The sequence below is a fragment of the Giraffa tippelskirchi genome, chromosome 4 (assembly GCF_054371585.1).
Source record: "Giraffa tippelskirchi isolate mGirTip1 chromosome 4, T2T-mGirTip1v1.2.pri, whole genome shotgun sequence".
NCBI lineage: Eukaryota > Metazoa > Chordata > Mammalia > Artiodactyla > Giraffidae > Giraffa > Giraffa tippelskirchi.
This window is the reverse complement of record NC_137278.1, coordinates 123,239,282-123,265,504: the sequence shown is the minus strand read 5'-3', so window position 1 is coordinate 123,265,504 and position 26,223 is coordinate 123,239,282. Positions and strand designations below refer to the sequence as shown.

The 26,223-nt window shown below is 36.5% G+C and overlaps 1 long non-coding RNA gene across 1 annotated transcript; it reads right to left on the bottom strand.

Annotated features, from left to right (window-relative positions):
• Positions 1 to 1,068: 1,068 nt before the first annotated feature.
• On the bottom strand, positions 1,069 to 24,536 carry LOC145545026 (uncharacterized). The gene is made up of 2 exons (XR_014081800.1): positions 24,463 to 24,536; positions 1,069 to 4,107 (listed from the first exon to the last, which is right to left on the bottom strand). It is a non-coding gene; the product is annotated as an uncharacterized LOC145545026 (long non-coding RNA).
• Positions 24,537 to 26,223: the final 1,687 nt, after the last annotated feature.

Here is a 26,223-nt window from a genome sequence, read left to right as displayed (position 1 = left end):
TATAGACAAATATTTAGCCTTTTCCTAATCTCCCTTACTGCAACCAAATTTGTAGATATGACCTTCTATTCTTTACTAAAATTGATAGTTTTACTAAATAGGCTGCCATGCCATCACAAAGGTCATTAGCTTTCCAAGCTGCAAGATTTGCATCCTTGTAGTCTGCAATTCAATGGCTAAAACAATGCTACATATTTTTTTGTATGGCAGTGCACTTCTTATGACACCAATTTCTTTATTAGCTAAGGCATAGGCTGAAGATTTATTACAAAGAAACCTCAAAATACAAGATCTTGAATTAGACAGAAGAATATTCTCTCTTATGATAAAGAGTGCGATCTCCAAGAACTCTGATTGATCAGGTGGCTATACCATCATCAAAATATGGCTTCCATATTTGGGTCTAAGATCTGCTCTAGGGGCTGCTCTTGGCCAAGAATAAGAGAAATAAGGATGTATTGGGACAGCAACTTTATCTTCAAGGAAATAATCTAGAAATTGCACATAATTTTTTCAGTTCCCCCCATTACCCCAAACACAGTTGCTGACTGCAAGGGAGAATAGAAAATACAGTCTTTAGTTAAATGGACATGTGTCCTACTCACCAAATTAAAGTTTTTAAAACTCAGAAAAACGGGGAATGGATACTAGAGAACATAGCTTCTCTTCCACCATTTTATTTTTTGGAGAAAAGTAACATAACGAAGATCTTTCTAAGACCTAAACACATGGTTAATAATATACCAATATTCTCATCAAATCTAATAAGTACACTAATAATTTCCATTAATACATGAAGTGGCATGACCATGAGGTGTCAGCCAGTAGTACTGCTGCTTCTGCTCAGTCATGTCTGATTCTGCAACCACATGGATGGTAGCCTGACAGGTTTTGCTGTCCACGAGATTTTCCAGGCAAGAATACTGGAGTGGGTTGCCATTCCCTTCTCCAGAGGATGTTCCCGACCCTGGGACTGAACCTGGGTCTCTAGTGTCTCCTGCATTGGCATGCAGGTTCTTTGCCACTAGTGCTATCTGGGAAACCCCGATTAATATAACTCATTCCTAATGTGGAAAAGACATTCATTCTCTTTTTAATGAGGAAGGACTGTATATTCCAATCAATGATTCAATATAGATATTAAGATTGCTTCTTCATTGACACATATTATTTTTAGTTTTATAGCTTGGCCTTTTATTGGCCTACAGTTACAAAGTATTTGCAAAATATTTGCCAATATTAAGAACTTGGGCTTTTTTTTTGTCCTGTCCAATTATTTCCAGACACAGAAAATTCAAAACAAATAATTTTCCAAAAGATCTATATTATTTGATTACCAGAGGAACATCTTATTGAACAACTATTAAAGTAACTAATGATTCCTATTCTCATTAATCATTCTTTCTAAATTTAATGTACCATGATATGTACTAATTCATTTAGAATGTTTCTTTTAAGTTCATTTTCATTTCTAGGTTTAGTCAAAAGCTCTAAGCCATTTGAGCTCAAATTTCTATCTCTATGCATCAGGTTTCCTAAGGACTTGTTTCTCTAGCATAAACAATTTTTATTAGCCTCTCAAAGAAGTGACACTTGTAGACTGTGTCCTTCACTTATTTGCTTATTCTTTTGTATGATTCTCACCCACACTTTTAAAGATGCATTCTGTACAGCCCTGGGATTCTGCAAAGGTGCCAATGCTGGACCGAGGCAGAAGTTAGATTTTTCTGGGCTCTGATCTCTCCCAATCCATTTTAGAGATAAAAGTTCAACACTTACCTTTGTAGTATATCAGAGCTATGCTTAAGATTTTCTTTGGGAGAAAGTTCTCCAGCTTAAAATGCATTTATCAATCGGAAAACTCTAAAGTTCTGTGCCATTTTATTTTCAATTTCCTACAATTATAGCCATCTCATGAAAAAAATTAGAAGAAAATAAAAAAGCCAAATGTTAAGGGCTCCAATCATTCCCTGCTCATCTTCTCCAAACAAAGACATAGTTGATTTTCCATTTTATTCTTTGAGAGTGAAATATTAAAAACAAGTGAGTAATACCCCATATCTCTCTTTCTTAAAACTTTTTGTATATATAAGCCATTGTTACTTGATCAGATAGGTAATAAGACCAGAGGAGACAGGGTAATATTTGTATCGGCATCATGACGACTGACAAATGTCTAATTGCAATAGAAAAGACTTACTAATTACAATGGAATAGTTATAGCCACTAAGTAATTTCCAAGGTCCTCTACTAAGTTGGTTACCTTGATTTATTTCCTATCTAGAGTTTCCTAAAAGCATTGTTTAAATATTACAGTTTCCCACGTAACAATTTCATATTTTTCTAGCTTTTAAATGTCAATTTAGTGCATCCCATTGAGGAGCTTTTCATGGGAATGTCACCATTTTGACCTTTATTATTTTAGTATATCGCTGTAATGAATAAAGAGTTAAAAGCAGATTAGTGCCTTACTGAGTTTTGTCTTGAGCTCAAATCCTGAAAAGAAACAATGCACATTTTATTCACATTTGATCCATAGCATGCTTCTCTCATGAGCATGCATTATGACATTTTCTTCTTGGCTCATATCTACTGGGCAAGGAGAGAGGTGTTAAGGAAACAAAAAGCTTACCCTTTTGAAGTTTTAGAGCAGTTAAGAAAAGGGGAGTCAAGTTAAATTAATACTTTCTTTAATATTTATTGTAGGTGGAGGCAGTGTGTGAGAGGGGAAAAAGTACTAGGCGGAGAGGCAAGACCTTGGTGTCACATTCTCAGATTTGTCAATGATGGAGCCTCAGTTTAATCACCTCTAAAGTGTCAGGTTAGACTAGGATAATTCATTTTGGATTTCCAAGTCCAAATCATTCCCACACATAATTTTACTGGGAAAGATTATAAAATTTATTCAGAAATTTATAGTCAGTTCTCAAATGAATATATTTTAAATCTAATCTTTAAACATGTTATGAAAGTACAAAATTGGAAAAAAGTCTGAGTACCTTAAGGTAACTCATCTTTGATATATACTGAGCATCAAAATTTCCGTTATGTTTATCTTTAAATACTAAAATATCACCATTTGTACTTAGCCTAGTGTCCAAAATTCCATCAAAGCAATATTTCTATAGCCTTTCTTTCTAAACTGCAGCTTTAGAAAAAGAAGTTAGTTAAAGTCACAGTTGGTTGAGAGGGGTCATGTTTTGCTTTGTTCTGTTCTATTAAAAGAGTTTTAAAGGAGAACTGGAGACTTAATTTTACGTATTAATAATGCTATTTGTGCCAAATTATATTTTTAAAGTAATGTGTAAATGCTTTGAAACCTATAAGGGTCATTTTCTGTTTTAGAATGGGTCTTGCTGATTAAATAACTTTAAATTTGTTTTTCTTTAATCTTTAGAGGAGGATTATTTAGAATTGTTCAATCATAGTTTTTCTAGATGCTCACAATAAAGAGGTATATTTTCAAACTCAGTCAATGCATCTTTCCATAATGCTCTGAAGAGCATTTGTTCTTTAAAAATTCTAATTCCCAAAACATTTGTAAAGATAATAGGTCAATTCTGCCGTTGTATGATCAAAACCCTTAATCCCTGTTTTGTTTAATTCCTTGATCTCTGAAGATTTCAATACTTGTCCAAATTCCAACTAGATTTAGGAAGTACAATATGAGACATACAAAAAAAAAAAAAAATCTTAAGAGTGCTGAAGACACCAGAAAGTAACTCTTTCCCTGGCAAGCTATAGAATCTCATTCACTTCCGTTTCCAAAGAGCCTTTAAAAAAAAAACAACATTGTTTAGATTGTATTTGAAGGAAGAATTTTTCAAATTTTAACCATAGGCACAAAATTTTAAATTGTCCCCTTTGGTAAGATGTCATGGAGAAGAGATACATAAAAATAGACAACATTCTATGCAAAGTTCAAGAATGTCATGATTCTTCCATCAGATTTTTACGATTTGTTCTTTCTTCTATCTTATAATCTTCTAATATAATTGCAATCTTGCTATTTTCACTGTTCCTTTGGAGTTTTCCTTTAACATTCAGGCCTTCAAACTTTCTTGAGTGGGACTTTGGTTCCTCAGAAATCCATGTTAAGAATATCCTCTGTGAACACCAATTAAAAGATGAGAAAGAACAGACTGACTAAAAGAAGCTTAAATTACAGCTGGTGGGAATTAGATAAAACAAAGAAAATGTCTTTAATGTTAAGTTTGGTTAGTCTTTGTAATAGCTTTTAAAGGATATGTCACTTTTTAAATAGTATTTCAGCAAATCTTGGGAAAATGGCCTAGATATTCCACGTTTTTATCAGGAAATAATAAATATTAATGAATGAATGCCCCAATTACTTTCGTTTATTCAAAGTCCACTTTAATTTGCACCCAGTTAATGTGAATGCTATTTCAAACTGTCATTGCATCACTACTGGGAGCAGTAAGATGTCTGGACCCATGACAAGATGGTCTGTATAAACCTTGCTCATTCTGCCTTTGAAATCAGTTTCTATGGTAGCTACATCTTGAAGGCTTTATTCTTGGCAAATTACATATCTAGCACTCAGTATACTATGCAATGTCATTTTGTATATTACACAGTTATTAATAAACAATTCAGTATACTAGATATCCATAAGTAAAGACATTTGCAGATTTTAAAAACATACTAAGAGAATTTCAGGTTCATTGGGTGAAGGAAGAAGACCAATAATCAGAAAAATAAATCATGATGTCAGATCCAGAAAAATGTAAAGATTATTTACTTCATATGGAATTGGTCAAGTAAGTAGCTCAAAAATAAATCTCTAAGTAATACGAAGTTATATTGATGCATTTCTGTGGTGCTGAAAGTTAGATACTTACAAAACAATGTATACAGTAATATAGTGGAACATGTTTTTACATTCTCCTCATGCCCTCATGTAAGAAAGACTATAGTATTATGATTTAAAAGTTTGCTAAACTTCTTTCTCTCCTCAAATTGTAAATCCTCTTTTGTAGATAACAAGCCACAGAAATGTCTACTATATAGCTGATATGCATCAGCTAACCTTATGAAATGGCCATTATTTGACTTCTTTTGATTTAAAAAGTAGCATTTAATACGGATCCACCTAATCAAGCAAGTCTTGACAGGGTTATTGTATTAATATCCTAGGACTGCTGCAACAAAGTACTCCTGGAAGATGAGTAGGACAGAAAATGTGAAAGGACCTGTGTATGTGCATGTTAATTTGAATACTTTAAAAATACAATATAGGAAAAAAAAAGTCCTCATTAAAAATGTCATTATTGTCAGAACCATTTTCTAATTACTTGGAACATTCCAGAATAAGCTGAGAACTTTAAATTGTTATCATCCCTGATTTTTGGAATACTTCAATTAGGAAAACATAAACTTTAGGAACTGCTAAGGGATCATTGGCAGAGCCTCATTATTCAGCACGTGTCCTGGATGGTAAAAGGATCAATGACAAAAGTCTTCAGCCTGGCAGAGGCTTTTCCACTAAAGCAGAAGCAGTGTGACTAATATGTAGATATCTTGTCAAAGCGTTTCTGTGCAGAGTACCAGAAGGAAACAAACTACAAGTAAACCATAGTTTGTTGTGTCTGTATGAGTTGATGGGTGCTAACTAAACATACTGCAGTAATACTTTTGTAATATATGCAAGTGAAACCATCATGCTATACACTTTATACAGTGATGTATGTCAATTATATATTCACGAAAATGAGAAAAATAAATCTCACATATGATCACATGATTCACCTATCCAGTCATTTAAGCAAATGCTCAGCAGTGAACAAGGCCATGGACTTTGGTTTGAATTTGAATCTTGGCCTTGGGATTCATTAGTTTGGTTAAGTTACTTAACTTCTCTCAGTTTCATTTCATGCACTTTTAAGAGGGGCATAAGAAATGCAATTCAAATGATTCTTAAGCCATTAATTCATGTTATAAGATGTAAAACATTTAGTTCAGTTCTTGGCACATAAAATATACTCAGTATGTGGCAGCTCTTATAAAATACCGAAAAGCTTTCATCTGAAAATCCAAACTTCAACATTAGAGGTGTTTCCCAAAATATGTATTAGAATAATACTAATTGTGAAATAATACTAATTGTGAAAGATAAAAGGTATGAGGTTAAATAAACTTGAGAATGTACTGAATCACATTTTCTCCTTCTGGAGATTTCCCTTAGTCCATCAGAAGTTCTGAGAAGTTATGAAATGAGGGGTTAACTTTATTTAACCCAGAATCTCCAAACATATTTGAACACAAAACCCGTTATAAGTATAGCTTCCATTGCTTTTTTTAACTTTCCTTGTGTTCTCCCAAACATGTTTTGGAAAATATTGCCTAAAACAAAAGAGCTTAAAATCAAAACATAAATCAAAACCAATAATATGGCATAAAATCAAAACAATAATATGGGAATTATATCCTTTCCCACTGTCTCATGCTATTTCATTTGAACTTTACTATTAATACAGTTAGAAAGACAGGCTGCTGCTGCTGCTGCTGCTGCTGCTAAGTCGCTTCAGTTGTGTCCAACTCTGTGAGACCCCATAGACGGCAGCCCACCAGGCTCCCCCGTCCCTGCGATTCTCCAAGCAATAATACTGGAGTGGGGTGCCATTGCCTTCTCCGGAAAGATGGGCTAGGAAGGTATCATTATGGATATTTCACAGTAAGGAAGCAGGCTGATGTTTTGTACCTGGACAAAATGAAACAACTAATACGTGATGGAACCAAGACTTACAAGTAGTTGTTCATATACACAGGCCACCTGCCTCTTCCTTATATGTTTGATACATGCTCTGAATATTTTCTACATATTCAGAACTTTACATTTTTATTTTCCCACAGAGGTAACCTGAATTACTGTTCTCTCACTCTGTTCTATATCTGTCACATACAGTGTCTTTGCTAGGCCAGAGTGAATGAATGTGTAGGCAAGCAGGTATGGTGAAGAGGTGTGCCTAGACCTCAAGCACTTTTTTAAAAAACTTTTTATTTTGTATTGCTGCTGCTGCTGCTAAGTCATTTCAGTTGTGTCCAACTCTGTGCGACCCCATAGACAGCAGCCCATCAGGCTTCCCTGTCCCTGGGATTCTCCAGGCAAGAACACTGGAGTGGGTTGCCATTTCCTTCTCCAATGCATGAAAGTGAAAAGTGAAAGTGAAGTGGCTGGGGTATACCCGATTAACAAACAATGTTGTGATAGTTTCAGGTGAACAGTGAACGTACTCAGCCATACATTCTCCCCCAAACTCCCCTCTCATCTAGGCCACCACATAACATTGAGCAGATTTCTATGTGCTATACAGTAGGGCTTTGTTAGTTATCCATTTAAAAAACATCAGTGTGTACATGCCCATCTCATCGAGCACTTTTAAATATGATAAGCTCAAAATCTAAAGGACAGTACATCCATTTTATGTAAATTAAAAAAAATTCTACAATTTATCCAACATACAGGTAGAAGGGCGATTATGATGACTGTTACCACATCCATATTCAGAGAGAGAGTCCCTGTTCTACATACCTCATGTTTGGAGAAACTGAACTTGGCCCTGGTAAATAAGGAATCACATGGCACTTCCCATGGCAAACAACCACAGTGGTGCGACAATTAAGGCAAGAAGGTCAAGGTCAGAGACCACTGAGAATCATTTCTTGATCGAGGGTTGCTGTAAATTGGTCTGAAGCTTCAACATCTGTACAACAGCAAAACAGACTCTCATAGATGTGATAGAGGCCCCTAAAGATCACAGTCAATACTGTTTGCTCTGATAGTTATTAGTTGTGTGGCTTTGACACCTTTGAACTTCACTGTAAGCTGGGGATATTAATACAACTTTACAGGAAGTTTAAATGAAAACTATAGGTAAATGTCGGAGAAGGCAATGGCACCCCACTCCAGTACTCTTGCCTGGAAAATCCCATGGATGGAGGAGCCTGGTAGGCTGTAGTCCATGGGGTCGCTAAGAGTTAGACATGACTGAGCGACTTCACTTTCACTTTTCCTGTTCATGCACTGGAGAAGGAAATGGCAACCCCACTCCAGTATTCTTGCCTGGAGAATTCCAGGGATGGCAGAGCCTGGTGGGCTGCCGTCTATGGGGTCGCACAGAGTCGGACACGACTGAAGCGACTTAGCAGCAGCAGCAGCAGCAGCAGCAGCAGCAGCAGCATAGGTAAATGTATATTGGTAGGCACTACTGAGTCTTTTAAGAACTCCATGAGGTCATTTCTATATTTGCCATTTAACACATAAAGGCAAGTAAAGCTCAGAGAGGTCAAAAATGTATTGATACTTAAAGTCATGCAGCTATTAAGAAATTGACAGTGGGATTCAATTAGATCTTGACTCTTAAGTAGATACTGCTTCACCATGCTCTTTCCCGTATTTCTTTTCAAACCATAAGGGATTGGGCTCAACTGAAGAGTTTCTCAGCTCTGCTTCATTCATGACATTTTTTTAAAACTTCACAGATCTAAATATTCCTAATGATTCACCACTATGAAACACAGTGCTGGAGCTATATTATTATCACTCCTTTCTCTGAAGGAGCTCTTGTACCAGCATGGCTGATATGGCTTGAAAAATAGAGCTTGCCCATTGAATTGGGCATCTTACTTGAGTCTGAGCACAATGGCTCCACAGGGTTATAAAACTCAGGAGCAGATCTTCAGAGGGAAGCCAGGTATTGATTAGTTCTTATGTGCTGACTGCTATGAGAATTTCTGAGTTTCACACAAATGAAAGTACAAATTGCTTTTTGGAAATCATTGCAAGAGCTTATCACAGATGATTTTTCTATATATGTATGTATCTATCTATCTAATGTGTCTCATATACAAATGCATGTCCATGCACATATGCCATACACGAACAAAAATAAAAGTGAAGCTGAAATATCAGGACAACTTTATCCTCAGCTTATGTACAAGAATACTTTCCCATCACAGGTAAGCAAGGTGGGAAGTAAGTATAAACAGAAAAGGGAGCAGCCTGTCCTTATGTATTCTACACACTGAGTGAAAGTGTTATTGGAACATAAACTGTGTCATTTCCCTTCTACCATGGATTTCATACAGCAAGTTTAACACGATCATGAAAAGAAATATTATACAATGATTTTTAGCATCTGGATTTACCTGAAGGAATGGATGAATAAATTTACATGTAAGTTGAGAATCGTATGGGGTCTCTGCCATTTAGAGACTAAATAGTTAGTTCTTTACTTAATAAATATTTACAGATTGCCTATTAAATGCAAGTCTGTCAATAGGTATTAGAGATAAAATAATGAAAAAAATATATGTGGACTTATTCTTAAAGAATTTATTACTTTGTAGGAGAAACAGGCATTATTAAGCATAAAAATAAGTGCTAGCAAGAAACACATGGAACACCATGAGAGAAGAGGAGGATCCAGCCAAATTTGGAGGAATGTGGATAGTTTCAATAAAGAAGTGACTGAGATAAAACGAGAATAAGTCAGAGTTAGTGAGATAAAGCATGGGAGGAAGATCATGCCAGACAGAGTGCTCAAAATTTCTGGAATACAAAAAGAGTATACTACACAAAGAGACTGAGTGTAGGCCATTATGGCTGGAGTTAAGAGAGAAAAGGTGATACTGATGTGTGATGACAATTAGCAAAGTACAGAGATGAGACCCAATGGGATCTTTTGTGGGTCACAATGAGAATTTCACGTATGTGGACTGCAATGGGTTAATGCTATGGATCAAGGTATTTCATTCATACCTGTTTTCTCTGAAATGTATAATTAATATGGTAACCAATTCAATTAGCTTTAATGAAGTTCTGTCATTTGTTCTTATTTATATTATTATTACTGTAAATTTCTCTACAATCTGCTGGATTGTCCTCGCAATTAATTCTGTTGTTAGCGGTTATCAAGACCACTTGTTCTACTGATTTTCATCTTGGAACATATTGCCTAACATATGGTCTGTTTAAAAAAAAGTGCAACTTTAGCAAACATATACATTTTTAAAATATGATGCTTTCCTTCATATCCAGGATCTGTTGAAATGTAAATTTTCAACTTTAAGTGTTAATATGATTTTAAAGTTTCATGTGAAAAGTCAAAAATTAAATACTTCTCAGATTTAAAAATATATATATTTATAGGTCCCTTGTATAATTATATTCTGGCTCAAGAATTAGGACATTTCATCTGTGATTTGCCTATGGATGTCTGGTGCAAACACTTTTCCTGACTTTTCCTTTCTCTTCTTTCTAGTCTCTTTAACAGGATCAATGTTTGGTAACTGTTATAGGCAACATCAGTTATAGTATATTATCTAGGATTTGATTTATTGAATGCTCTTGGGCTTTGCTATAGACAATCCTAGAATTTGTCCATCTCACTAAATACAGTTTATAGGAAAAGAAATACTATGAATGATATCAGTAAGTAATGTTTTGTCTCATATTTTGACTGAAGGAAAAAAATCTTAAAACATATGATTTCCTTAGAGTAATTAGTAACTCTAATATAGTGTCATTATTTCCATTTTATATTGAAGGTCAGAGGCAAAGCTCTTTGCCAAAGGACCTCTAATAGTTGACTTATGGTGAAATCCTTTTGTCTTCTGTTCCATTTCTCATTTTCCTTCCATCATTCTACTACTCTTCATATATACATTAAGCCTATAATACTGAATTTGTAGATGGGTATATTATATATTTAATCACACATGTAATTACATATTTGGCAAGTTGGAGACATTATCCCCCAACTTTCAGTATCAGGATCCGTGGCAGCAGAAAGTATCCAAGGAATTGAGCTCACCATTTCCAAGTAATACCTTTCCCCTTTGACATTTCTCCCTGTGTTTTCAATTATCTTCTCAATTTACGGATATTCTGAGCCTGAGTACTTTTTTTTTTTCAAAAGCTGAAATTATATTATTTTTCTCCAAGCATCCTTTCTTCTTTATTCCATCTTAGTGTTAATAATGGACCTATTCTTCGTGTCACTGAAGATGTCAGCCTCAGTGTGATTTTGAGATTCTTTCTTAATTACCTTTGACATACAGAATGGATTAATCCAATCTCTGTGTTTCTTTTTTCCTAACAAAGTTTCCTGATGCTGTCTCTACCTCTTTCCTTTCTGAAGAGCTATCTGGAGACAGATGTTCAGTTTGCATATATTTATGTTCTCAGGAAAAGAGAACATCAGTGTAACCTCCAACATGCTGACTGTTAGTTTGCCTTGTAATAGTCACACTTTCCCATCTCATTGAAAAGGTTGGGATCAATTAATTGAAACATTTAACCAATTGAATTTATTGTCAGAATGTTGTCATAAAATGAGAAATTTTATGTGAGGGGATTTTTTTGGCTACTTTAAATATATTCCTTTTACACCAATATTTTTGTATTAACTACTTATAGTCTAAATTTACCCAAGACAATGAGATATCTGAGTTTTACAGACTTCTTTATTCCCTTCTGCTGATGTCCTAGAGTTCTAACCACCCATTCTGTAGTTTTTGGCATTAAATTCTAGGTATCCCCAGAAACATTTAACATAGTTTTGATGCTGCTCTAGTGGATGCTGCACCCCTCCTTGAACTCTATTGGAAAGTGCCCTATCTCCTGCCCCTGGGACTGCTTCTTCACTGGTTGTCCCCTGACCCTGCACCACTGGACTCCAACATTTTTGCCAGATGGTTACACCACTACGCCATTACCCCTATAGCCCAAAATGGGCTTTGCCTTCTCCCCTTTCCTTAGCTCCAGTCCCTGCTTGGGGGTGGGGTGGGAGTGGGGGTGGATCCCACTGGTTATTCCATTCTGGTGTTTTTGAGTATTAAAATCTTTACTACTGCTCTTCCAGGGCCTCACTGATGGTTGCCTGAACATTCATTGTGCCAAAGCCCTGCAACAGAGAGGGGAACCCTAAAATAATGATATTTGTGTTGAGATTTCTATATGGTTTAGTTGAAATAACTTCTTCAAGTTTTATTTATTTTGCTTGTTTATTTTGTTTTGTTGCATCTTAATTCCAGGCCACTGATTTAATCACCTCCATCACAAAGTCCTCCTCAAATTTATTCATTTCTATATATATGCCTTCATCTCCATTACTCACTTCCATTCCCTCTTCACAGTTAATAATTCTAATGTATTTAATGTACATTCTTTTGATCTTGTAACTATGTCTTTGAAATGTATATTGTTATTTTGAACAAATGTCATTTTGGACCATATCGTCCAACTATTTTTTTTTTTCCTTGTCACTATGCTTTCATGTTTGCTGTATGTACATCTAGTCTGTTGTTTCTGACTGTTGCATGGTACCCCAGAATGTGTAAACACAGAATTTTGCCTATCCACTGCCAGTGACAGATACACAGATTGTAGCCAACTCATCACCATCTCAACTAACACTGCTTTACAGGAGGGATCATATTCCCTTGTGGTCCTGTGTGAGGATTTATTTGCACCAGCTTCCTAGTGGCTTAGATAGTAAAGAATTTGCCTGTAGTACAGGAGACCAGGGCTCAATCCCAGGGCCAAGAAGATCCCCTAGAGAAGGGAATGGCAACTCACTCAGTATTCTTGCCTGCAGAATCCCATGGACAGAGGAGCTGATGGGCTACAGTCCATGAGGTTACAAAGAGTCAGACATGACCGAGCAACTAACACTTTCACTTTCACCTAGAAGAATTGCTGGACAATATACACACTTAATTTAAGTATATGCTTCCAGACTGTCCTCTAGATTAGCAGTTCTAGTCTGCATTCCTACCACCACATGAGGCTTTCTCTCACATCCACACTATACTAACACTTGGAATTATCTAGCAAAGTACAGATGTTTACCAATCTTTCTGCCTCTCCTCTTTATAGGCATAAGGTAGTGCTGTACTTTCATACCCCTTTAAGTTAGATGTGGCTATACAATTTGCAATGAGCCATGGAATATACAAAGAAGTGACATAAGAGTGGTACCTAGGTTGCCATGTGAGGCTTATTGTTGAGTCAGTGTGTTGTACCTGGCTACATCTTTCTTTGCTTAGGGCTCCACTCCATTATAAGAGATCGCTTTTAGTGTGTTAACATTGTGAAATCCCTCTAGCATTCCTCAGACATAACCAAATATCCTTGAACCTCTATCTTAGACTCAGACCTGGCTCAAGACGAGAACCTTCTAAGAGATGTCTACCACAACCCACAGTTTTCTGCCTTTTTCAGTTCAGTTCAGTCGCTCAGTCATGTCCGACTCTTTGCGACCCATGAACTGCAGCATGCCAGGCCTCCCTGTCCATCACCAATTCCCTGAGCCCACCCAAACCCATGTCCATCAAGTCGGTGATGCCATCCAACCATCTCATCCTCCATCGTCCCCTTCTCCTCCTGCCCCCAATCTTTCCCAGCATCAGGGTCTTTTCCAATGTGTCAGCTCTTCACATCAGGTGGCCAAAGTATTGGAGTTTCAGCTTCAACATCAGTCCTTCCAATGCACACCCAGGACTGATCTCCTTTAGGATGGACTGCTTGGATCTCCTCGCAGTCCAAGGGACTCTCAAGAGTCTTCTCCAATACCACAGTTCAAAAGCATCAATTCTTCGGTGCTCAGCTTTCTTTATAGTCCAACTCTCACATCCATACATGACCACTGGAAAAACCATAGCCTTGACTGGACAGACCTTTGTTGTCAAAGTAATGTCTCCACTTTTTAATATGCTGTCTAGGTTGGTCATAACTTTCCTTCCAAGGAGTAAGCGTCTTTTAATTTCATGGCTGCAATCACCATCTGCAGTGATCTTGGAGCCCAGAAAAATAAAGTCTGACACTGTTTCCACTGTTTCCCCATCTATCTGCCATGAAGTGATGGGACCAGATGCCATGATCTTAGTTTTCTGAATGTTGAGCTTTAAGCCAACTTTTTCACTCTCCTCTTTCACTTTCATTGAGAAGCTCTTTAGTTCTTCTTCACTTTCTGCCATAAGGGTGGTGTCATCTGCATATCTGAGGTTATTGATATTTCTCCCGGCAATCTTGATTCCAGCTTGTGCTTCCTCCAGCCCAGCGTTTCTCATGATGTACTCTGCATATAAGTTAAATAATCAGGGTGACAATATACAGCCTTGATGTACTCCTTTTCCTATTTGGAACCAGTCTGTTGTTCCATGTCCAGTTCTAACTGTTGCTTCTTCCTGACCTGCATACAGGTTTCTCAAGAGGCAGGTCAGGTGGTCTGGTATTCCCATCTCTTTCAGAATTTTCCACAGTTTATTGAGGACAGAATTTATTGAGTATTTTCTTGATAGCTTAGTCCATCCTTTATAATGTCAAATACTACAAAATATTGTTTTGGAAAATGTGCTTAGGAACTCCTGACACATACAGGGCAATGTTACATTAAGCTAAAAGAACCAAGAATATGATGCTACTTGGGATCCTGCATCTACTTCTCTACAATTTGCTTTTCCCTTTCATCCTGTCATTCTGCAGGTTCCTGCAGCTATCCTAACAGGCATCCTGTTACTGTCCTTGCACCCTTGGATGCTCTCATTTCCTCCATGAAAGCAGGAGCAATAGCTGTTCTTTTTTAATCACTTCTGCACACTCACTGTATGACTTTCTTACAGTATGTGCTTAGTTTACCTTTTTGTATTTGCTATTTTGAATCTAATATGATTGCAGAGTATGAGAAGTGAGATTATTATAACAGCCTGCTGCTGCTAAGTCGCTTCAGTCGTGTCCGACTCTGTGTGACCCCATAGACGGCAGCCCACCAGGCTCCACCATCCCTGGGATTCTCCAGGCAAGAATACTGGAGTGGATTGCCATTTCCTTCTCCAGTGCATGAACAGGAAAAGTGAAGTGAAGTCGCTCAGTCATGTCTGACTCTTAGCGATCCCATGGACTACAGCCTACCAGGCTCCTCCGTCCATGGGATTTTCCAGGCAAGAGTACTGGAGTGGGGTGCCATTGCCTTCTCCGATAACAGCCTGAAACAACTGTAAATATTTTTTGAGGGAGGGACTGAGGGATCACCTATGGATAAAGTGAAGAAGTTTAATGTTAGTATTTAATGAGCTGATTTTAGTTCATTAAGGATCCTTCGCACTACATTTTTTAATTGATGTATAGTTGACATATTACACTTGCTTCAAGTGTAAAGCATAATGATCAATATTTGCATATATTGACAAGTGATCACCACAATAGTCTAATTAACGTCAGTCACCATTCATAGTTACAATTTTTTTTTCTTGGGATGAGAACATATAAGATCTACTCTCTTAGGAACTTTCAAGTAGGCAATACAGTATTATAAACTGTAGTCATCATTCTGTACATTACATTCCCAGGACTTATTTAATTTATAATTGGAAATTTGTACCTTTTGATTCTAGTTTTTTAAATTACTGATTCTCAAATCTGTTTCAGTTAGTTGAGGTTATAAAATAAATGTTCTCTGAAATAACTGTAATTATGTTAAACTTTAAAAAATGTTCAATAAGTCAAAAGACCAACACTTTTGAGGTACTGAGTATAAAAAGACTTCAGGCAGGACATCAGAATTTTTTTTTTTATCATCCTGGGTTTTCCCATTTATAACATAAAATATTTACATTAGATTACCTTTTAGTCCCTTCTTCCTCAGCTATGTGATATTGCTTCAACATCTCTATGTCAAAAGCTTTTAATTTTTTATTGACAGCCTAAATTTAAATATTTATGAACATGTTTAAAATATCCAGATGCCAAACTTTTAGTTTTATAGATAAAATATCCAAATAAGTTGGTATCTAGGGTCTACCTGGGCGGGGGGGAAGTAAGTCTTTATTCTAGAAAAAAGAATTGTTTTTACAGAGCACATAGCTGAACGCATTTTAATGTACAAGCAAAAAATATTTTAAGCTAATACTTGTTTACCTATTTGGGAAACACTACTAATTGCATATTCTTAGAATTATGAATCATCATTTCAAATAGTGGTCCTTTTCAAAGTCTCACTAGTGTGTTTCTATCTCAAAATGCACTTTTTTTGTTTTTTAACAATTTCAAATCGGCATCAGGAGACCAGCTAAAGGCTCAAAGGTAGTATATGAAGCCAAACATGTTTTATTTTTAAAAGTGCATCTTCCCTCGTTTAACCTCATATGGGGTGGTGCTTAGTGGAGGACCAAGGTAAGATGATATTAGTCAGGAGCAGCTGATTGAATTAGCTCAGATCTGACAATACTGTGTGGGTCATCTGTGCACCTTCCTGAGCCCTAAGAATGGGGAAGAATTGGTGCCAATGACAACCAAAAAGGTATATAGTATGGCTTTCAAGGGGAAAACTGCTCGCAATAGTGGTCGGTTCTGACCTTTAAGGGATAAACAAGGATTTACAATGGGCTGAGGAATTTAACCAAGGCCAAAGAATTAGTTAGAGATGAGCCAAGACTGGAACTCATATTTTGCTTCCCTTTCAGAGTTTCTTTCTCCACAGCACACTTCCGCTGGGTTATATCTTATATAACTTTTCTTTTTGACTTTTTGGAAAAATTTTATATTTGCTGCTTCTTCAGACTCATTCAAAACAGTTTTTTTTTTTTTAACCTATATTCATCTAAAATGAATTCAGAAAGAAAGAAGCCTCATTCAGACAGAATTCTTTAAGGGGCATTGTTTAACACCGCCCATACTAATATTGACTAGAAATTTCCATAGCTCTAGTCTGCTATATATTTATAATAATAACCAGAGATGTTTGTTAACTGTTATATATTTATAATAATAAGCAAAGCTGTTTGTCACCTTAGGGCTTTATGCAGGCAACAAAAGGATTTATTAAGAAAAATGAATTCTTTATGAGGGATACTATATGATGATCTAAATGAACACTATAAAGAGGAACACATGTAGTTTGCAATATGTTGTTGTTCAGTCGCTCAGTCGTGTCTGACTCTGCGACTGCATGGACTACAGCATGCCAGGCTTCTCTGTCCTTCATCATCTTCCAGAGCTTGCTCAAACTCATGTTCACTGAGGCAGTGATGCCATCCAACCATCTTGTCCTCTGTCATCCCCTTCTCCTCTTTTACAATATAGAATGTTCTAAAATACAACCCTGGTTTTCTGAGACCATTCTCCAATTCTTCTTCCATAAATAGAGGAGGATACCATGTGACCAGACTGGACATCAATATTTTCATTTAAGTTGAGAGTATCTTCCATGTGAATGAAGCTTCCTTTGTCCCAACTCAGAGTAACTCTTACCACGTCTAATTTTTCTTTTTAATGCCTAGTCTCAAAGTACCTACTTTAAATGCAAAAGTTGTATGTTTAGCTGTCTGCTGGAAGTTTCACTTCCTTCCAATATATTCTGCAAAATGTTGCAAAGACTGTGAGGCTTCAGCTTTCTGTTTCCCTGAGAATCCTGAGTCTGTTTCCTTTGCTGGCTGCGTTCTCTTGTAGGTTTACTACTTCTGATGAGAATGCTATTTTAAAGCTAATTTGCTTGGAAGAGTTCCCTCCAAAAATGAATCCCCTCATTGTGCAAAATATAGCCACCATAATACTTCCTCTGTAGTACAGCAGCAGAGTTCAGAAGCTGCTCCTGGGAACTAATGGTTTAATCATTTCTTATCCAATATCAGGTGAGTTACACTAATATAATTGTTTGTCTTTCAGATGGACTCATACATAATAGTGTTTTTCAGTAGCTGCTTTTAGGGCAGTGTCTATGCAACATACATTTGATTAAAGAGTAGAAAAATTATCATAAAACAAAAAGTCATCAGCTTTATGTTTTAGAATTATGTATGAGTTTATATACTTTCCTAAGTAATAAGAAGTTAGATAAAAAATATACATGGTGATGATTAATTTAAGATAATTGGATTTAGTGAGCATAATATGGCCAAAAGGACTCAACTCAACAATCATTCTTCAAGGCATCCCTGGAGATACAGTGATGAACAAAATCCAATTTTTTTTTGGTAACGAATCTAAAGCTAGAAAGGATAAAACGTTATGTATGTAAAAAACAAACAAACAAGGTACTAGCTATGGCCTAGTCTCTGCTTACTGCAGTGTTTTGAACTTTCTTGGACAGTTAGAATGAATCAACAGAAATTTTTTTGCACCACTTTACTTGAGGAATTGGGACTGAAGGGGCAGGAAGGAGCCAACTTGGGCTCTCACATTGTATTAGGTGGAGATGAAGGAGGCTGGGCTGGCATAGAAGCCTGCACTCTACTTCAAAGATTCGTCTCCCTGACTGGCCCCTTGGACTTTAAGATAAAATCTCATACATGGCCATTTTACTTTATTAAGAGTCTACTATATTCAAATAATTTCATACACATTTCTACTGAATCCTCTCAATGCAGGGAAGTCTTTCAGATTTTGGTTCTACAGTGGTTCTCAAACTATGTAAGAAAAATGAAATAAGTTGTCTGACATGCTAACATACTAGGTTTAAAAGATAAACAGACCACTTGTAACCAAAACATAGAATAACTTTAAATATCTCTAATGTTGTTCACATATATATGCTTGTTTCTTGTGAAAGTATCTTCATTACTTACTGTTAAAAGGTTATCACTTCAGCTATATGGAGACAGGAACTATACTATGAAAGATTCTATGAGATGTGTGTTGGTAAGTCACCTACTTTCCTGCTTACATGGAAAAGTGTGACCTGGGAATAGGGATATTTTCCTGCTTGGACCGCAAATTATTTGGGAAAATCAATGCTGTTTCGGCATGTGAATAATTTAAAGCTTTGGAGGAGTCAACAATGGATCCAAAAAGAATATGGCTAGGACCACATGATAGTGAAAATGACAATTTGTGAGTCAGAAAATCTTCTGGAATTCCTCAGATAAAACTAGAGAAGAAAAAAGAACAAGATGGAGGAGGAGTAGGTGGATGTGGAGTATGTCTCTCTCCACAGATACATCATAAATACACCTTCAGACACAGAAGTGTGTGCAGAACACCAGGTGAGAGCAGACAGGAGTATCTGACTAGTTAAAAAGAATATATAGAATCACGCAAAACTTGAGATCAAGCCCTGAGTCTTTGGAGTGGGAGCACTGACTCCAAGATCCTATACTACCAGAGAACTAACCCTAAGAAGTATCAAATAGTGAGAACTCACACAAAGGAAACCACTTGAATACAAGACCTGGTATCACCCAACCACAAGCAGCACCCTGTGCAGAATGCCTCATCTAAACAACAAACAAAACAAAAATACAAACCAAATCATCAGCAGACAGGATTACCACCCCACTCAGCCTTGCTCATCAGAGGAAAAACAAACAAACGAAAACTCAGCACAAATCTCACCCTATAAGAAGCTTACATAAACCACTGGACCAAACTTAGGAGGACAGGAACCAAAAGAAAGAAAGAGTTAAACCTTGAAGCTTGGAAAAAGGAGACCTAAAACACAAAAGTTAAAAAAATAATGAAAAGGCAGAGAGATACTACACAAATGAAGGAACAAACTAGAAACACAGAAGTCCAAATAAATGAAGAGGAAATAGGCAAATTACCTGAAAAAGAATTCAGAATAATGATAGTAAAGATGATCAAAAACCTTGAAAACAAAATGGAGAAAATGTAAGAATCAATTAACAAAGACCTGGGAAATGGCAACCCACTCCAGTGTTCTTGCCTGGAGAAGCCCAGGGATGGGGAAGCCTGGTGGGCTGCCGTCTATGGGCTCGCACAGAGTCAGATACAACTGAAGCAACTTAGCAGCAGCAGCAGCAGAAGAATTAATGAATAAATATACAGAGACAAACAATACAATTACTGAAATTAAAAATACTCTAGAAGGAATCAATAGAAGAATATCTGAAGCAGAAGAACGAATCAGTGAGCTGGAAGATAAAATGGTGGAAATAACTTCTGAAGAGCAGAATAAAGTAAAAAGAATGAAAAGAACTGAGGATAGTCTCAGAGACCTCTGGGACAGTATCAAACACACCAACATTCAAATTATAGGGGTCCCAGAAGAAGAAGAGAAAAAGAAAGGGTATGAGAAAATTTGTGAAGAGATTAGCATTGAAAATTTCCCCAATATGGAAAAGGAAATAGTCAATCAAGTCCAAGAGGCTCAAAGAGTCCCATATAGGATAAACCTGAGAAGAAACACACCAAGACACATGCTAATCAAACTAACAAAGACTAAACAAAAAGAAAGAATACTAAAAGCAGCATGGAAAATGCAACAAGTAACATACAAGGGAAAACCACATACGCTCAACAGCTGATCTTTCAGCAGAAACGCTGCAGGCCAGAAGGGAATGGCAGGATATATTTAAAGTACTGAAAGGGAAAAATCTACAACCAAGATTACTGTACCTGGCAAGCATCTCATTCAAAATTGATGAAGAAATAAAAAGTTTGTCAGACAAGCAAAAGTTAAAAGAGAATTCAGTACCACCAAACCAGCTTTACAACAAATGTTAAAGGGAATTATATAATGAAGAAATACAAGAGAAGAAAAAAGATCTACCAAATCAGCCCCAAACAATTAAGAAAGTGGCAATAGGAAGATATATATCAATAATTACTTTAAATGTAAATGGATTAAATGCTCCAACCAAAAGATAAAGACTGACTGAATGGATACAGAAATAAGACTCACATATATGCTGTCTACAAGAGCCCACTTCAGACCTAAAGACATATGGAGACTGAAAGTAAGAGGATGGAAAAATATATTCCATGCAAATGAGAAGCAAAAGAAAGCTGGAGTAGCAATCCTCATATCAGACAAAATAGACCTTATAATAAAGAATATTACAAGAGATAAGGAAGGACACTACACAATGATCAAAGGATCAATCCAAAAGGAAGACATAACAATTGTAAACGTCTATGCATCCAGCATAGGAGCACCTCAATACATAAGACAAACACTAACAGACATAAAAGGAAAAATTGACAGTAACACAATAATAGTAGGGGACTTTAACACTCCACTCACAGCAACGGACAGATCATCAGAACAGAAAATTAATAAGGAAACACAAGTCTTAAATGATACATTAGATGAGATGGACCTCATTGATACCTTCAGGACATTCCATCCAAATGCAGAAGAAAACACCTTTTTCTCAAGTGCACATGGAACATTCTCCAGCATAGACCACATCAAACCTCAGCAAATTTAAGAAAACTGAAATCATATCAAGCATCTTCTCTGACCACAACACTATGAAACTAGATATCAATTACAAGGAAAAGAACTGTAAGAAACACAAACAGATGGAGATTAAACATGTTTCTAAATAACCAACAGGTTACTGAAGAAATAAAAAAATTGCTAGAAACAAATGACAATAAAAACGTGAGAGCTCAAAATCTATGGGATGCAGCAAAAGTCATTCTAAGAGGGAAGTTTATAGCAATACAATCCTACCTTAAGAAACAAGAAAAACATCAAATAGACAACTTAACTTCACACCTAAAACAACTGTGTAAAAACCCCAAAATTAGTAGGAGGAAAGAAATCATGAAGATTCGAGTAGAAATAAATGAAAAAGAAATGAAAGAAACAATAATAAAGATTAATAAAACTAAAAGCTGGTTCTTTGAGAAGATAAACAAAATCGACAAGCTTTTAGCCAGATTCATCAAGTAAAAAAGAGAGAAGAATCAAATCAACAAAATTAGAAATGAAAAAGGAGAGGTTACAACAGACAATGCAGAAATACAAAGGATTACAAGAGACTATTATGAACTACTATATGGAAATAAAGTGGATAACCTGGAAGAAGTGGACAGAGTCTTAGAAAATCTTCAATCTTCCAAGATTGAACCAGGAAGAGGTAGAAATTATAAACAACCCAATTACAAGCACTGAAATCAAAGCCATGGTCAAAAATCTCCCAAAAAACAAAAGCCCAGGGCCAGATAGCTTCATAGGGAGAATTCTATCAAACATTTAGAGAAGAGCTAATGCCTATCCTTCTAAAAGTCTTTCAAAAAATTGCAGAGGAAGGAACATTTCCAAACTCATTCTATGAGGCCACCATCACCCTGATACCAAAAACCAGACAAAGACAACACAAAAAAAGAAAACTACAAGCCAATATCACTGATGAACATAGATGCAAAAATCCTCAACAAAATTTTAGCAAACAGAATTCAGCAACACATCAAAAAGCTCATACACTGTAATCAAACTGGGTTTATTCCAGGGATGCAAAGATTCTTCAATATACACAAATCAATCAATGTGATACACCATATTAACAAATTGAAAGATAAAAATCATATGATCATCTCAATAGATGCAGAAAAAGCCTTTGACAAAATTCGGCACCCATATATGATTAAAACTCTTTCAAAAATGGGCATAGAAGGAACCTACCTCAACATAGTAAAGGCCATATATGATAAGCCTACAGCAAACATTATGCTCAACAGTGAAAAACTGAAAGCATTCCTCCTAAGATCAGGAACAAGACAAGGGTGTCCACTTTCACCATTATTGTTCAACATAGTTTTGGAAGTTCTAGCTACAGCAATAAGAGAAGAAAAAGAAATAAAAGGAATTCAGATCAGAAAAGAAGTAAAGCACTCACTGTTTGCAGGTTGACATGATAGTGTACAGAGAAAACCCTAAAGATAGTATTAGAAAATTACTAGAGCTAATCAGTGAATTTATCAAAGTTGCAGGATAGAAAATCAATACACTGAAATCACATGCATTTCTATATATTAACAATGAAAAATCAGAAAGAGAATTAAGGAATCAATGCCATTCACCATTGCAACAAAAAGAATTAAATATCTAGGAATAAACTTACCTAAGGAGACAAAAGAGCTGTACACAGAAAATTATAAGACACTAATGAAAGAAATCAAAGATGACATAAACAGATGGAGAGATATTCCATGTTCCTAGGTAGGAAGGATCAATATTGTGAAAATGAGTATATTACCAAATGCAAACCACAGATTCAATGTGATCCCTATCAAATTACCAATGATATTTCTCAAAGAACTAGAACAAAAAATTTCACAATTACATAGAAACACAAAAGACCCCGAATAGCCAACACAGTCTTGAGAAAGAATGGTGCTGGAGGAGTCAACCTTCCTGACTTTAGATTATACTACAAAGCTACAGTCATCAAGACAGTATGGTACTGGCACAAAAACAGAAATATAGACCAATGGAACAAAATAGAAAGCCCAGAGATAAATCCACGCACCTACGGACACCTTATCTTTGACAAAGGAGGCAAGAATATACAATGGAGCAAAGACAGCCTCCTCAATAAATGGTGCTGGGAAAACTGGACAGCTACATGTAAAAGAATGAAATTAGAATACTTCCTAACACCATACACAACGATAAACTCAAAATGGATTAAAGACCCAATGTAAGACCAGAAACTATAAAACTCTTAGAGGAAAACATAGGCAGAACACTCGATGACATAAATCAAAGCAAGATCCTCTATGACCCACATCCTAGAGTAATGGAAATAAAAACAAAAGTAAACAAGTGGGACCTGATTAAACTTAAAACCTTTTGCACAGAAAAGGAAACTATAAGCAAGGTGAAAAGACAGCCCTCAGAATGTGAGAAAATAATAGCAAATGAAACAACTGACAAAGGATTAATTTCCAAAGTATACACGCAGCTCATACACTCAATGCCAGAAAAACAAACAACCCAATCAAAAAGTGGGAAAAAGACCTAAACAGACATTTCTCTAAAGAAGACATACAGATGGCTAACAAACACATGAAAAGATGCTCAACATTGCTCATTATTAGAGAAATGAAAATCAAAACCACAATGAGATAGCCCCTCACACCGGTCAGAATGGCCGTCATCAAAAAGTCAACAAACAATGAAAGGTGGAGAGGGTGTGGAGACAAGGGAATGCTCTTGGACTGTTGGTGGGACTGTAAATTGATACAGCCACTATGGAAGACGGTATGGAAATTCCTTAAAAATCTAGGAATAAAACCATCATATCACAGCAATCCCACTCCTAGGCATATACCCTGAGGAAACTAAAATTGAAAAAGACACATGTATCCCATTGTTCATTGCAGCACTATTTACAATAGCTAGAACATAGAAGCAACCTTCATGTCCATTGACAGTTGAATAGATAAAGAAGTTGTGGTACCTACACACAATGGTATATTACTCAGCCATAAAAAGGAATGCATTTGAGTCAGTTATGATGAGGTGGATGAACCTAGAACCTACTATACAGAGTGCAGTGAGTCAGAAAAAAAAAGATAAATATCATATTATAACACATATACACAGAATCTAGAAGAATGGTACTGAAGAACTTATTTATAGGGCAGCAATGGAGAAACAGAAACAGACATAGAGAACAGACTTATGAACATGGAGAGAGGGGAGGAGAGGGTGAGATGCATGGAAAAAGTAACATAGAAATTTACATTACCATATGTAGAATAGGTATCCAACAGGAATTTGCTGTATGTCCCAGGAAACTCAAATACGGCCTCTGTATCAACCTAGAGGGGTGGGATGGGAAGGGAGATGAGAAGGAGGGAATATATGTATACCTATGGCTGTTTCATGTTGAAGTTTGACAGAAAACAACAAAATTCTGTAAAGCAATTATCCTTCAATTAAAAAAAAAAAAAACTAGAGAAGACTAAAGGGATCACAACAGTCTGCTAGCTAGAAGAATCGGTAATGTGATTATTATCACTACTAGAGTGGTACCTTTTATATACACAGGCTGTGAAGCCTTGTAAGAACTGCTTTATGTATCCAGAAGATTAGAGGTAAGTTCCATAAGAGTAAGGTCCCAGCCATTCATGTTTATAACCACTTATCCAAAAGATACAAGGATATTTGAGGAAGGAAATATTTCCATTTAGGTTCTATACTAAGTATACGGAAAACTTTAGTGGGGATAATATTAGAATGAACAGATAAAGACAGAACATGGAGAACAGTAAATGTCAGTGTAAGGAGTTGAGCTTTATTCTGAAGTAACTGGTCATCCTTGAAGGTGTTGAACTAGAAGGTGACAGAGGAGAGCTGGTCTCCTTCCATCTACCACCTCTAGAGAAAAAGTCTTGTTTCATTCTGCATTGAAATGTAAATAAATGCACAGAAGAAGGAACTGAGTATTTCAGTCATGATGTGTGTACTACCTTGAGGGACTTTTTTTTTTTACCTTAGTCATAGGTATGGGAAGACCTAATGTCAATTATCTTACTTCGTCCTGGTGAATAGAATGGAGCTTTGAAAGAGAACCAAGCTATATCCTCTACAGTCCAAAGAGCTTCGAATTCCCACATACTTTCTAGGTATGTGGCCCTGAAGTCTGGAATTTGCTAAATGATAGAATGTCCATAAACTCTTTGTGACTCTGTGGACTGTAGCCCACCAGGATCCTCTGTCTATGGAATTCACCTGACAAGAATACTGGAGTGGAGTGCCATGCCCTCCTCCAGGAGATACTCCCAATCTGGGGAGTGAACCCGCGGTTCCTGCATTGGCAGGTGAGTTCTTTATCACTAGTGCCACCTGAAAAGCCTCAAAGAAGGCTGAGCACCAAAGAATTGATGCTTTCGAACTGCGGCGCTGGAAAAGACTCTTGAGAGTCCCTTAGACTGCATAGAGATCAAACCTGTCAATCCTAAAGGAAATCAACTCTGAATATTCATTGGAAGGACTGATGCTGAAGCTGGAGCTCCAATAATTTGGCTGCCTGATGCGAAGAGACAACTCATCTGAAAAGACCCTGATGCTGGGAAGAGGAGAAGGGGTCGACAGAGGATGAGATGGTTGGATGGCATATCACCAACTCAATGGACATGATGAGTTTGAGCAAACTCCAGGAGACAGTGAAGGACAGGGAAGCCTGGTGTGCTGCAGTTCATGGGGTATCAAGGAGCTGAACAATGACCCAGAGACTGAACAACAACAACAAATGTAGCCAATCAACAACTGCAGAGAACAATCACAAAGCAGCCTCAGTAGGTACAGAAACTTTACCTTTGCAGCTTCCAGTCTCAAAAAGATTTGTTTTCACAATTTTCAAATATTGAAAGATTAAATACAACCATCTTCGAAGTTTACATTTTGCATCAGTTGACTTTGCTGACAAATTGTATCTGTATTCAACCCTCTTGTGTTGAAAACAAAATTGGATTGCCTATTCTATATTTTTCTCTCCTAGTTTGTT